The sequence below is a fragment of the Rhinatrema bivittatum genome, chromosome 4 (assembly GCF_901001135.1).
Source record: "Rhinatrema bivittatum chromosome 4, aRhiBiv1.1, whole genome shotgun sequence".
NCBI lineage: Eukaryota > Metazoa > Chordata > Amphibia > Gymnophiona > Rhinatrematidae > Rhinatrema > Rhinatrema bivittatum.
Window position 1 is genome coordinate 271,212,202 of NC_042618.1, and position 13,977 is coordinate 271,226,178.

General features: G+C 46.3%; 1 protein-coding gene across 1 annotated transcript in view; it reads left to right on the forward strand.

Moving 5' to 3' along the window:
• The first annotated feature begins 311 nt into the window (after positions 1 to 311).
• SHISAL1 (shisa like 1) overlaps positions 312 to 13,977 on the forward strand; it is a 529,020-nt gene continuing 515,354 nt past the window's right edge. The window contains exon 1 of the mRNA XM_029600117.1: positions 312 to 726. The gene's annotated coding sequence lies outside the window, so the exon portion shown is untranslated. The remainder of the gene's footprint in view (positions 727 to 13,977) is intronic.

A 13,977-nucleotide genomic window follows, 5' to 3' on the forward strand; every position in this document is an offset into this window, starting at 1 on the left:
GACTGTTAGGAGCACACCGAAACAATGACGATCCACCCTAAAAAAATGGAAAGCAGACAGACTCTTATAGCCCCTTCTCCCCTCCCCGTTAACAATACAGTGCTGGTGCTGGGGGGGGGGGAGCGAATGTGGCAGTAAAAGAGGCTCAGTAATTGCCCAGATTCTTCAGAGCTGTCAGTGTGTCTGTAGAGCAGCACATCCCTCATTAGCGCAGCAGCGTTTGACCCCTCAGCTTTAGCTCTTGGAGAACAGCCAGCGATCTCAAGGCAAGGAAAGAACACACAGACACACACAGAGAACAGAAAGTGTGGGAGTGAAATACAGGAAAGAGACATTACGGGACGGAACAAGAATGTGACAGCCGGAGAAAGGAAGAGAGTGAGAGACGAAAAGGGAACGATCCGGCTCCCTTGTGGACGCTACGAGCAGGTCGGATCCCAGCAGCAGCTCCTGGAGGCAGTACTGCTTCTTCCCTTGCCCGGCGCATGCAGTACCCCTAAGAGCACCTAATAATAACCGAGAGCAAACGGGAATATAACGGAAGGAAGAAGCCACTGACTGGAAGCCTCGCTCTGTGTCCTCAGAGACTGAAAAAAGCGAGCTCTTTTAATTTCGTCGCGATGCTGGATGTAATTCCTTCCTGGCTTGTGGAGTAGCAAGAGCTGGCAAGAGATGCTGTCATTGACTGATCTGGCGCTTGGGAAGAGGAATCTCCTCCGCTCTCGGGTGAGTCGTTTCTAGGAGCTTTTTCCTGGCGTAGCTGGGACTTTTAGCAACGCTAAAAAAAGCTCTACACGCAAAAATAAATAAATGAATTAATTTAAAAAGCCAAGTAGGAAAGGAGGCAAGTTAGGTCAGCTAACAGGAGAATTCAGAACCGTTACATTTCTTTTTAAATGTGCAAAAAGTTCTTTTGTAAACTCGAAAGGGTGAGGCTCCAATGCCACGTCACTGTGACATACAAAAAGAGGGGAAATGCAACCTTATAAGCTCCGAACTTTGCAAATCCTTTTACGTGTGTAACAGCAAAGCAAGGTTTTACATTTAGTGACAGCTCTAGTCCAGCTTAAAGGTGCAGGTCGAAGTAAACGCTCTATACTGCAGCATCTTCTTGGAAGAAGGACCTCTAATTTGTGAGGAGCAGATTCAACTTGTGCTAGGAATAGCGCTGCTGGAGGTTGGGCCGCTCGCGGCAGCCCGGGAGTTCAGACCGTCTCCTAGGAGGACCGAGGAGCTCCTGCGCATGCGTCTCGGTCACTGCCTGCCACTGTACAGTGCACAGATCGTGAAACACACTGGGGACTGGGGAAAACAAAACAAAAAAAAGAAAAATCCTTCCTGACCGAAAAAAATCCACTTCCTTACCTTACGCATTGTTCCATAATTTTCAACTCTCTTTCAGATTATTAGTAAAGCCAAAGATGTATCATAATTTTCCTACACAGTGCTTATAGTACCGCCGTGCAAGTGAAAATCATTTATCACAGTGAGCGTCATCACCATCTCCAATTTTGTTTCTGAGGAGACAGTTTTTCATTCCCTGTTAAGAAGCAAGCCGTCCTTACTTTTTAATACCGTTGCTCTAAGCGAAAAGAGAACGAGCAGGAGAAATCTGAGTTTCTTTTTTAGTAGACTGGGTCATTTGTTGCAATAGTTTACTTTCGTGAAATGATTGCTGTGGCGCGTTTCTTTTTAGCGCGTTTTATGAAAAAAAGGCGCTTATGTTTTCAGTTTTGTTTGTCCCTCCCGCTGCTGTAGAATGATACCGACTTCGCAATAGGGAGGGTGGGGGAGGGACAGGCGGTCAAAACGAAAACATAAAATCTGCCGAGATTTGCAAGCGGACAAAAATGACTCTTTTGGAGCTGCTGCTATTGCAAACGGAGCTCCCGCCTCTCCTACTGTAACCGTCTCTTTTTAGTCAGTAAGGAGGTCCAGACAACTGATCCGTAAAGATAGACTTTTATTGCCAGCAAGATGCAGCTAAGACAAAGGCTCAGTACAACTGCATGCCCCTCCCCTCCAGGAGCAGACTCTTATGCACTTTACAGTTCTTATCTTTTACACATGCGTTCTAAGCATTGCTGAGCAAGCATATTCCGGCTGAAGGGGCTACTGACCCCCTCCCTAGACACCCTGGAACTTTCGTGAAACTTCTCCCATGTTCTGCAGGAGAGGCTGCTGGGACTTGCAGTTCTGGAAAGGAATTCGCGAGTCTGCAGTAATACAGCCCATCACATAATACATCCATTGTTCTAATCTAGGTTACAGCAGTGAAAGCTTATCAGAGAATAAGAACAGCGAAGCCAAAAAATGAAAATGTGCAATGTGCTGACAGAGAGTTTCTCAATGTCCTAATTACAGCTGTATTGCAGACTGTAAGTAAACCCGTCATGAAGCAGGGAATTCTGGTACATGAAGTCCTTTGTCAGGTTGAAGCGTTCAGACCCCTTCATTCCCCCCTTTGATACTTATCATTATTTATGAAAAGTATCACACCATCACAACGCAACTGTGGAGCTGAAAGAAACAGAAACAAGGAAAATTAGCAATTTGAGTTCTCAGGGGGCCCTAATTTCCCAAACAGTCCGATGGTTTCTTCACGGGTTTGAGACAGATGGGCCCTAATGGCTCCACCCCCCTTTGTAGCCCGAACTTGTCATGTATGGGAAGATGGCCCAGGATAAAACATGAGGATGGTTAAACAGGTTCTATAGGCTCAGAGGAATACATGTACAGTGACAGAAGCTGCGTGGCGGTTTTGCGTTCAGCAATGTCCTTCATCACCCGACGAAGGCGGTTTGAGCAAGAAAGGAATAATTCAGGGTCCTAAAAAACAAAACAGAATTAAACTGGCTGGGATAACAAACAAGCTCTTAAATCCACCGATCATGGAAAACCAACCACGGAATCCATTGGTCCAGTCCCAAGCACTATTCCATTGCTGGACAGGGACGTGTGCCATCTTGACCATGCGATCAGTGATGTCTTGGATAACCTTGTTTTGGTCATCTACCTGTAAACAACAATTGGAGAGGTTAAATGTTCCACAAACCCTCCTTCCTGGGCCAGAGGATAATCTAAAACCAATCTATTCTGGTACACTGCAGTCATAATTTTGGTATTTTGTTTTGCCCAGAGTTTAAGAGCGAAAGCAGTCGTTGGTGATGAGCTCCAGGACTGCCTGAAGCCTGATGATTCGATGCAATTAATACTGCTTGGAAGGGTTCCCGAGTTGCCCCTTTTTGCTGCTTCATCTGCTCTCTGATTTCCTTGACAATAGGGTTTGATTTCCTGGTGTGTGCTTTGCAATGCATTACAGCCACCTTGCGAGGAAGCCAAACTGCGTCTAGTAATTCACGTACTTCTGATGCATTGTTCAATTGTTTTCCCTCTATAATGCTCCATGCACTTGAATTGTAAGGAAGGCATATTTAGAGTCTGTATAGATATTTACAGTTTTCCTTCTGCCAACTGCAGAGCTCGAGTAAGGGCAATTAGTTCAGCTTTTTGTGCATACGTTCCTGGGGGAAGAGGTTGAGCCTCAATGATTTCATCTTCGGATACAACAGCATATCCAGCAGAACGTATCTCATGAATGATTTGGCTGCTCCCATCAGTGAATAAAGTCCAAGCTCCTTGCCAGGGTTGATCCCTCAGGTCTGGTCTACTGGAATGTATTGTCGTCATGACTTCTTCACAATCATGGGCAACTGGTTCAGGTGCCGGCATAAGAGTGGCCGGGTTCAAGTTTTTGCTGTCTTGTATTTGAATTTCAGGAGTTTCACATAACAGAGCTTGATACTTTACAAGACGTGAATTAGTCATCCATTTTGGCCCATGAGTTTCTAGTAGTCCTTGGATAGTATGAGGAGTTGTTACGTTCAAGGTTTGTCCAAAAGTTAATTTGACTGCTTCTGGAATTAGTAAGCATGCAGCCGCAATGCTTCGAAGACAACCTGTCCATCCTTTTGCAACATTGTCCATTCCTTTTGACAGATATGCAACAGGTCGTTCCTATGATTCTAGAGTTTGAGTCAATACCCCAATGGCCATTCCTTTCTTTTCATCGACGAATAGATGGAATGGTTTCATCACATCTGGCAATCCTAAGGCAGGTGGTTCAATTAAGGCTTCTTTTAGTTGACGTAAGCTTGCCAGTTCGTTTCCTTCCCATTGGAAGGGTTGAGATTCTGCCTCTTTACCCCGCAGCTTGTCGTACAGGGGTTGGGCCATAACAGCATAGTTAGCAATCCACAGCCTACAGTATCCTGCAGCTCCAAGGAACACCCGGAGCTCTTTCTTGCAAGTGGGTACAGGTTGATCTCTTATAGAACTGGTGCGAGAAATCCCCAGACATCGGGTTCCTCCACGTATTTGGAAGCCTAAATACTCTACTTCCAATTCACAGATTTGCGCTTTCTTTTTACTTGCACGATACCCTTTTGAGTACAACGTCTTTAGCAGCTGAAGAGTGGATACCGCACATTCGAGGTACGTCTCTCGAAACAACAGAAGGTCATCCACGTATTGTATGACTGGCCCATACTTTACTTGATACATCTTTAAGTCTTTTGCCAGTTGCTCACCGAACAGCGTAGGTGAGTGCCTAAACCCTTGAGGCAACCGAGTCCATGTGTACTGCTGCTTTACTCCAGTATCTGCATCTTCCCATGTGAAAGCAAAAATCTTCTGACATTCCTCCGCCACCGGGACGGAGAAGAAGGCATCTTTGAGATCAATGACACTGTACCACTTTGATGCAGGAGAGACTTGGGCTAGGATTGAATATGGATTTGGCACAAGGGCTACTAGATCTTCTACTTGACTATTCACTTTTCTTAAGTCTTGTACTGGTCGATAGTCATTAGATCCAGGCTTCTTTACTGGCAACAAAGGGGTGTTCCAAGCAGATCGGATTCGCCGAAGAATGCCCAAATCATACAGTCTTTGCAGGTGTATCTGGATTCCTTGTCTGGCCATATATGGAATGGGGTATTGAGGTTGATTAATCACCTGTGCATTCTGTTTCATCTCTATCCATATGGGGGTACCGTCGATAGCTATTCCTCCCGGGTTCTGCTCGAACCATACTTGGGGTACACTATCCATCAGTTGTCTTCGTTTTTGTTGAGGGGGGTGTTGTTTTCATATCGATGTTCGATGGTTCGTTCGACTATGGGAAGATGTAGTCTCCATTCTTCTTGGAGGGGGCAGATGAGTATCACTGGATGGTCCCCGAAGGAGGCTTTAACTTCCCCTGTTGGTTGAAATCTCAATGTGGTGCTTTACACAGCAGGTTCCATCCGATAAGGGATACCATGTGGTGCTTTACACAGCAGGTTCCATCCGATAAGGGATACCATGGTCCCGCCTACTTGTATAGTTCATTCTTTCTGCAGAGGGGCAGTGAGTACCTGACCTGAGGCACCCACTATAGAAACAGTCTCTTTCGTCGGGGGGGCCGATTGGTGCAGTCATGACAGATCGTTGGCCTCTGAGTCCAACAGGCCCCTGATTTTTGTTGTTACCTCGTGGATCTCCACCAGAGGGTCAGTGGGGATTCTTCCCTCCCGGTCTCTTCAGGCTGTATGCTCCTTGTCGCCTCCCCCGCCATCTGCCAGTGGGGGTTGTCCAATCTCCTTCCTCCTCGGCCCCTTTGTGTCGGTGCAGGTCCATTTTTGTCGTTAGTATTCACTGCAGGGCTCCCGTATTTCTTTTGCCATTCTTCACAGTCTCTCTTCCAATGGCCTTCATTTTTGCAGTACGCACACTGATTCTTTCCCAAAGGGGGGGTCTTGTTCCCCCTCCTCTTCGCGGTCTGCCATTGTCTTGGCTCCTTCCCGTCCGCGTGTCCTCGAGAGCGGCGGCTAACAGTCACTTTCTCCTTCATGTCTCTACTTGCTTCTCTCTTTTCTCTTCCACTTCTCTATTTCCACATACTTGGTCTGCTATAGCTTTTAACTGGCTGAGGCTCATGCCCTCAAAGCCTTCGGCCTTCTGCAGCTTCTTTCGGATGTCGGGTCTCTATTATTAAGTTCCTGGTTGCAGGGACGGGCCCTTTTCTTCTCTTCCTGATCCCTGTTCCCATACATCTCAAAATACGATGAAAAGATCACAGTCCATCTGGAAATTGAATAGGTGACCTGCGCCTGGAGGCAAATCAGTTCTGACGAGGCTGAGAAGCTGCAAAACATTGCTTCCTTCATACTTGTAAGTTTGGCATTGGGTTAATTCAATAAAGTCAACCTGGATCTGCAGGCAAGGATCCAGGGGAGGCGCTTTAGGTGTGCAGGAGTGATGATCAAACCCTTGGAAGCCTTGTATCAATTACATTGCAAACACTAAGAACATATGGTAATAGCCAGAGCCCAGCCCCCACCAGTGGTAAAAGAACATAATTGCAATATATATATATATATATATATATATGTGTGTGTGTGTGTGTGGGCCACTACTTTATCATTTGGGCCGACTCATATTTGCTCTTGTTCCTAATCTTGCATAGTGGCCCCTTCTCTTGCCCACAACTTCCAATAATCCTTATCTTGCGCCTGCCACTGAATCAAAATTTTTAATATTAAGTCTTTGTTTTCTCCGTTTTTGTTTTTTTTTTTTTTTTACAAACGGCATCCTGTAATTCCCACAGTCAGCGCTGCACATGCTTGGCTGTCTTATCTTGCCAGTTCCTTAAAACAGGGAGTAGCTCTGCATATTTAACTACTGCTAGCCAAAGAAGCAACAAGAAAAACTTTAACAAAGAACCCATTCTTAATCATTTCTCTAAATTTCCCAGAGACAGCTTCAAAATAAACTGCGTCAGCAAAAGGGAGTTCATACTTTATCATGCGTTCCAATGTAACTTTTAAATAACAGATAATATATATGAGACAAGCATTGAAACGCACAGCCATATTGAATGCACTACGCACTGGCTCAACGTCTTTTTTTTTTTTTTTTTCCTCTGGCTCGATTCCCTCCTCTCTCCTGTAATTATCTCTGCCGTTAACCCTTAACTGCCATCAAGTTCTAAACTTCAACATCAGTAAATGCATTCTCCAGTAATCAAATCAGTATTTTAACTTAACACTGTACATTAATTTGTTGTATAGTAGTCTTGTGCAGCATCTGTAAACCAAAATCTCTTCTTATTAGGGTTTAAAACAATTAAAAACAAAGAATCCCTGGTACATGTGCTTGCAATTCACAGATAGCAGTTACATACATTACAATCCTTAATTAATAATGGGGACTTCCAGTTCCCCATTTTGTGCGCCTGAGCCACCATTACGAGGGCAGCTCCCTCCACTAACTTCTTTGCCCACGACGGAGGATTCTCAATGACTGCAATCCAAGCAGTTATGTACGGTATATCCTCAGGGCAACCCGGATTCCCTTCTTCACTAACTATTTTCTGGACCCTCGTGGCCGTTTGGAAATCGAAAGTTCCTACCGGAGGCCAATTTACACACAAACTGGGCCACCTATGGGTACATCGTTGAATCATTCCGGGTTTAGTACATTTATGTCTATCGAACACTTCCCTATAGTGTTCCGTCATGACTTTTAATGGAGTCGAACCGCCCCCTCCCATCAGGATAGAATTCACAGACAAAGGAGGGAAGGGAAGACGGATAGGTAAGGGGTCCGTATCCGTCAGACACAAAAGGGTCACAATCGCCCCGACTAGGACGCGGTCAGCCCGGCCTAGAACTGCGAGGCCATTCACTCTCTTTCACACAACAAGAAACCTATTCCACTATCGTACGCGTTACTTCTTTTCCTCTTTTTATGCGCGTGGCTTTCGGAATGCAATTCCTACCAAACCACCGCTTGGGGTGTGATCAAAGCCCCCTCGGTCCCCTCACGGATGGACCGGTTATTTGCTACTCTTTTAGCTATTCTTCACTTTTCCCATCATTCCCATAATACTCACCTGCAGGGTTCTTCCGAACGTCATGAAAGCCTTCTTCCCGGATCACCAGCCCAAAGGTCTCAGAGGATCTCCGTGGAATGACCCCCCTCAGATACCTGATCACTGAACTCAGCGGTGGCCACTCACCAGGCAAGTCTGGGGGATCACTCCGCCACAAAATCCCCTGGACCAACTGGGGGGCTAAAATAGCGTCCCCGGTACCTCCTGGCTGAGGCTCGCCAAATGTAACCGTCTCTTTTTAGTCAGTAAGGAGGTCCAGACAACTGATCCGTAAAGATAGACTTTTATTGCCAGCAAGATGCAGCTAAGACAAAGGCTCAGTACAACTGCATGCCCCTCCCCTCCAGGAGCAGACTCTTATGCACTTTACAGTTCTTATCTTTTACACATGCGTTCTAAGCATTGCTGAGCAAGCATATTCCGGCTGAAGGGGCTACTGACCCCCTCCCTAGACACCCTGGAACTTTCGTGAAACTTCTCCCATGTTCTGCAGGAGAGGCTGCTGGGACTTGCAGTTCTGGAAAGGAATTCGCGAGTCTGCAGTAATACAGCCCATCACATAATACATCCATTGTTCTAATCTAGGTTACAGCAGTGAAAGCTTATCAGAGAATAAGAACAGCGAAGCCAAAAAATGAAAATGTGCAATGTGCTGACAGAGAGTTTCTCAATGTCCTAATTACAGCTGTATTGCAGACTGTAAGTAAACCCGTCATGAAGCAGGGAATTCTGGTACATGAAGTCCTTTGTCAGGTTGAAGCGTTCAGACCCCTTCACTACTACTACCACTTTTTTCTCCCCAGTCAGCCACCGAAAGCTCCCTGGCAACTCACACTTCCTGGTCCCCAGTGCTGCTCTATGACAATTGTCCGCCTGCTCAGTAACAGAGAGCCTCTTCCATTGTTTCTTTAACCTCCTGGCTGCAGCCCCCCATATCCTACACACAATGGGGCCGAAGTAATAAGCAGTGTTAAGCTTACCACAGGATTTTACTTGTGTTTTAGTGTAGGATTTTTGGTGTTAACATTTGCCCTGGAATATGAAAAAGACTTTAGCACTGAAAAAACCTGCACTAAACACCCACCTGCAAACTTAAGTGCAGATGCAATATTTGCGCACAGAAAATGGGCCCTCGGTGTTGAGCACCCGTTTTCCTAACGTGCCTAGTTACATCTCCTTGGCACTTGATGCAATATTTAAATTTGGGATCACGCAAAAAAGGAGGTACTAGGGAAAATGTGTGCGTCCCTAGTGCCTCCGCAGCATTGGGCACATAGGAGAGGTGGCTGTCAAGCGGGATGGGAAACGGATGTGCAATCTATGAGCATCCATTTTCTCCAACTACTGGCATAGACACGCACCAGTTACACGGTCTGGACCATGTATCTTGAGTGTGTCTATTGGGCATCCAGAAATTTTTTTTTTCAAAAACTTTTTTTTTTTAAACTAAATCTGCTTTATTTGATTCCTCCTATGTAGTATCTCTAAGATACTATTAGGAGAAATCACAGAAAGCAGGATTTTTCTTTTATTTTTTTCAATGTGCCCTTGGGCACGGCCTACGTTTATGCCAGCCCCGGGCTGGTGTAAAATTAGCCACATTGAAATGGGCTCATTGGCCGCGTGGGAAATGTTTTGCATCGTGGGGATTAGCTAATAGCCTTATCTACATGGAACTTACATGTGATGAATGCTATTAGCTACATGGTAATTTGGAAGTACGTTTGGATGTGCTAATCCCCATATTTCATCAGGAGTTATGGACATGCACCCAAAACACGCGTCCAATCGCGTGTTAAACCTTGTGCTAGCCACTGCGCACAGTACTGCATCGGCTCCTTACTGCAGGTGCATGCAAATTGCAGGGTAATTACCTAATTATTTCTCAAGTGTCAGGCACTTGATATTAATTTAGTCACTCCTTTGCTTACTGCTGATTGGTCCCTCTACTGTCACATGTCAGTGAATGAGCCAAACTCTTCTCAGAAAGCTATTTTGAAAGAGGATTGGTCCTTTCACTGACATGTGGGAAAGTCAGGACCTCCTGGACAACAAGCATTTAAAGGTTAGTACAAAAAGGATTCTTGGACTAGGACCACTTTGCCCACTGGCCTGGACCTAGGGGAGAGGGTTCAGCTTGCTAGGATGGGAGATAGGACTTGGGTTTTGTTTTTGTTTGTTTTTTTTTAAATGAGGGTTGGCCTGCAAATAGCCTCTGAGTAAAAAAAAAGTGGACTTTTTTACTTTTAGCATGCTTTCTTTATTGGTGGGTTATTTGCATGCCATTAGCTCACTGAATCAGGCGGGGGCCCAGAGTTTTAGTGTCCACGCAAAGAAAAATCCATGCTAACATTTAAAGCCTATTTTAGCACAGGTTTTATTACATTGATTGCACTGAATATATAGGCAGGACCCCTATCCTCCTCCCCAAAATGCACCCAGAAGCTCACAGTATTGGATTATAAATTACTCCTTCTTAAACTACCACCCCTTTCTCAAACCAGGGAGATGGCTGCTACTCTTCCACTCTATCTTTACTCAGGAAAGGCAGCAAATAGGAAGCAAGTCTACCGCTTAGTAACTTCTCCTCCTTCATCTCTCTTCATTGCTGTCACAGGGACCAATGTAATGAAGTACATTTGATAAAGTGCACAGTTTGACCTACAGTTGTGGGCATAATTTTTGTGTACAAATTTTGCTGCCGACACAGGAAGGAGTTTTGCACATAATGTGCAAACAGAAATGTGTGGATAGGTTAGCAGCCTCTCATGCAAATTCCATATTCATGATAGCCTTAGCTATGTCGCCCCCCCTTCCCCCACCTCAAGCAGAGAGGTGCTCATTCAGCATGCCACTGCCTGCACCTGGGCATGTTCTGCTGCACTGTGATCCTCTCCATGGGCAAGCCCAGCAGAAGTAAGAGAGAGGCTTCCCACATTGAAGAAAGGAAAAGTGAGAGAGGCCTCAGCACGAGAGGGAGCATGGGTGTGAGAGCGGGAGCATTTTTGTATGAGAGAGAGGGAGGGAAGGAGCATAGTGTATGTGTGCATGTGTGCAGGGATGGATTTAGGATTTTGCCGCGCCTAGGCACTTTTGGTGATTTTACCATACCATCTCCTGTAAGGTTCTGTTACAGGATAGCAGAAAGCTGTTCTCTGCTGAATGAGATTCAGCAGAGCTAGAAGGAAGCAAATCTTAGCCAGCCTGCTGCCCCTTAAATGTTTGCCACCAAAGGCACACCTGGCACAAATATAATGGCTGCTTGTTGACAAATCTGGGGCTATGTGTGTGAGAGAGTGGGAGTGTGTGTGGAGAAAGTTTGTCAACCCCTCTCTCCCCCCACTAATCCACAACAATCTTAGGGTGACTGGAAATAAAAAATTCCCAGATATGACGAGTGGGGGAATTTCATTCTTGAGTGTTATTTGATGTGTCTGTGTCTGATGTTTAAAAATATTTTATTGGTATTTGGAAAATTTTTAAATATTTCTATATGAGTTTATAATTATTGGATGCTGTGTTTATCAGCTGTTTTCAAATATATTTTTTCAGTATATTTTTACTATATGATGTTTTATATTTCTTCCTTTTATTATTTGATATTTTGTATGGAATGGTGATGTTCAGCTTTTTCATTGCTGCACTGCATAAAGAGTCTGGCTTGTTTTGGTTTCCAATTTGTTTTTTGTAATCATGCTTTTATTTATAATTCATGTTTTCTTTATTCTGTATTTGGTGAGGGTCTATCTGTGTTCTGCATTTGTGACCAAGGTGGGATATTCTGCAAGCATGTACTTTCTATGTTAGGATCTATAGCAGTTTGGCTACTTCTGTTTTTCTAATAGGAGGTATTTTGGTGTTAAGTTATGGCACCGTGCCAATGTGTGGGTTTCGTCAATAACTTGGCACTGTGCCCGGAGCATGGGGGAAGGGGTGCTAGACTCACACTCATCAGCAAGGCAGGGGACGTCCAGGCGAAGTGCAGTGGCATCGCAGCGCAGATGTTATCATCATGGTGCCAGCACTCTGTGGTAATGCTATCGCTGCAGTGCTGGAGAGCATGCCCAGTAGCTGGACAGAGGGGAGGAGGCGTATGTGCAGGTGGGGATGGGCAGGGCATGAGGAGGCACTGAGGGAATCCGGGAAGGGCCAAGAAACATAGCCAAATGGCCCCAGTGGGCATTTTGAAGTCGAGAGAATGGTCAGGGGGCGGGGCTTGGTGGCATGGGGATGCCAACCTTGGGACACTGCCTGAGAGCTATCCCTTTATTCCTGGCTCCCCATGCTGCTGCTGCTGATGCATGTGGTGAGTAAACTCATCCTTTCTTAATTTCTTAGCTGCCTCCCAAGCAAAAAAAAAGTATATATACTTGATTGGGTTACAATTCAACAAAAAATAAAAAAAAATGAGAAAATTATAGCAAATAATATAGGAAACGAAAGGATGTTTCATTTATTAAATGTTGTGCTGAACTCACATCCTAGCAGAAATCGTAGTCCGGTCTGCTAGCACAGAGCTCAGGAGACAAGGCAACCATGCCCTGTAGGTCCAAATTGGTGGCTCCAGCCCGCCACTTGCACCATGGGGGGGCGCTAGTGCAGCTCCATCCATTGAGGAATCAGGGAGAGCTCTGCCCATAGTTTCCCCTCGCAGCAGTGGCGGGTGGGAGGACCTAGGGGCCACTGAGGAGGGGGTAGGGATGGGTCCTGTGCCCCTGGTGAAGTCATGCCCCGGGGGAAGCGCAGCACAGGGCAGCTGTCACAGCAGGAGGAATTGGACCAGGGCCGAGCAGAGAGACAAGCTCCATGGGAATTGACGGCAACCCCTAGCTCCAGTGATCAGCTCTCCAGCCATCCACATTGATGTCAGCCCTGGTTTACAAACCTTTCCTCACCCCAGAAGTCTCCATGTGGAGGGGAACGGGTGGTACCTGGCAGGGGAAACAGCTGTGCAATTACCCCCATACCCAGTGTAATCTGGTCAAGCCTCAGTGTGGAGACCGCCCGAGGCCTTGCCCCCAGAGTGGCTGGCTTGGTCCTACTCAGGGCTTCACTTTTTCTACTCTGAACCCTCTTCTCATGGTTGCCAACCTGGGGCTGTCCCAACACCAGGCCCTGGTCTTGCCAGTCTCCTGGCGCAACCAATCAGTGGTGAATCTTTGATGCCTGGCCCACCTGTGCTGCCGGACCCTGCAGCTTCCTCAGAGCCTCTCTTTGACTCAGTGGTAGCACCATCACTAGAAGGGTCTGCAGGCTTAGGGATATCCTCGTCCTCAGATCCTTTTCCAGAGTCACCAGCGGACTTGCTAAAACCTCCTGTGGCAGAAGGTGAGTCTCACAGTACAGCCGCAGTGGGCACTGGGGATGGGCACAAGGTTTTGGGGCACAAGTACAGGCGCAGGGGCAGGAGGCGCTTCCACTGCCAGATTCCTCTGGTAGTTAGAGATCCTCGTCGGCTCCTCTTCTGGTTCTCATGGGTCTTTTATAACCAGGGGCTTGGGAAGCACCGCCACTGCAAATTCAGGTCTTCTTGCATAGAATTCCACCAAGCAGATATGGCAATGTGTCCCTCGATCCTTGCAGAGCCGGATCAGATGCTGTCAGTTTGTGGACATATTTAATTTGATGGAGGGGCACAGGAAGTCAGATGACACAGGAAAGGGCACAGGTGACATGAACCGCCAGCCTGTCCCAAAAGGATAGCAAGGAACATAAAAAATCTGGTGCATTCATTTGCTCACTTGGCATCAGTGATGGACTGGGCCAATCCCTCTCAGCACATGGCTATGTGGTCATACCTGGACATGATCGTCAGTGCCCATTGGATGTACGAGGGTTTTGCTTGGCTCAAGTATGATGAGTGGTTCAGGGAAAGGATGTCCAACAGTCCAAGAATGTCCTGGGGTTCTCATGACATTGAACTTTGTCTCACTCACATGATGGCTAGGGATTCAGATGCACCTTCAAACAGTCAATCCTTTCGGGGCCAGGGGAGTATGCAGAGTCAGGGATGCTTGGAACTCACCTTCTATGAAGCTTGT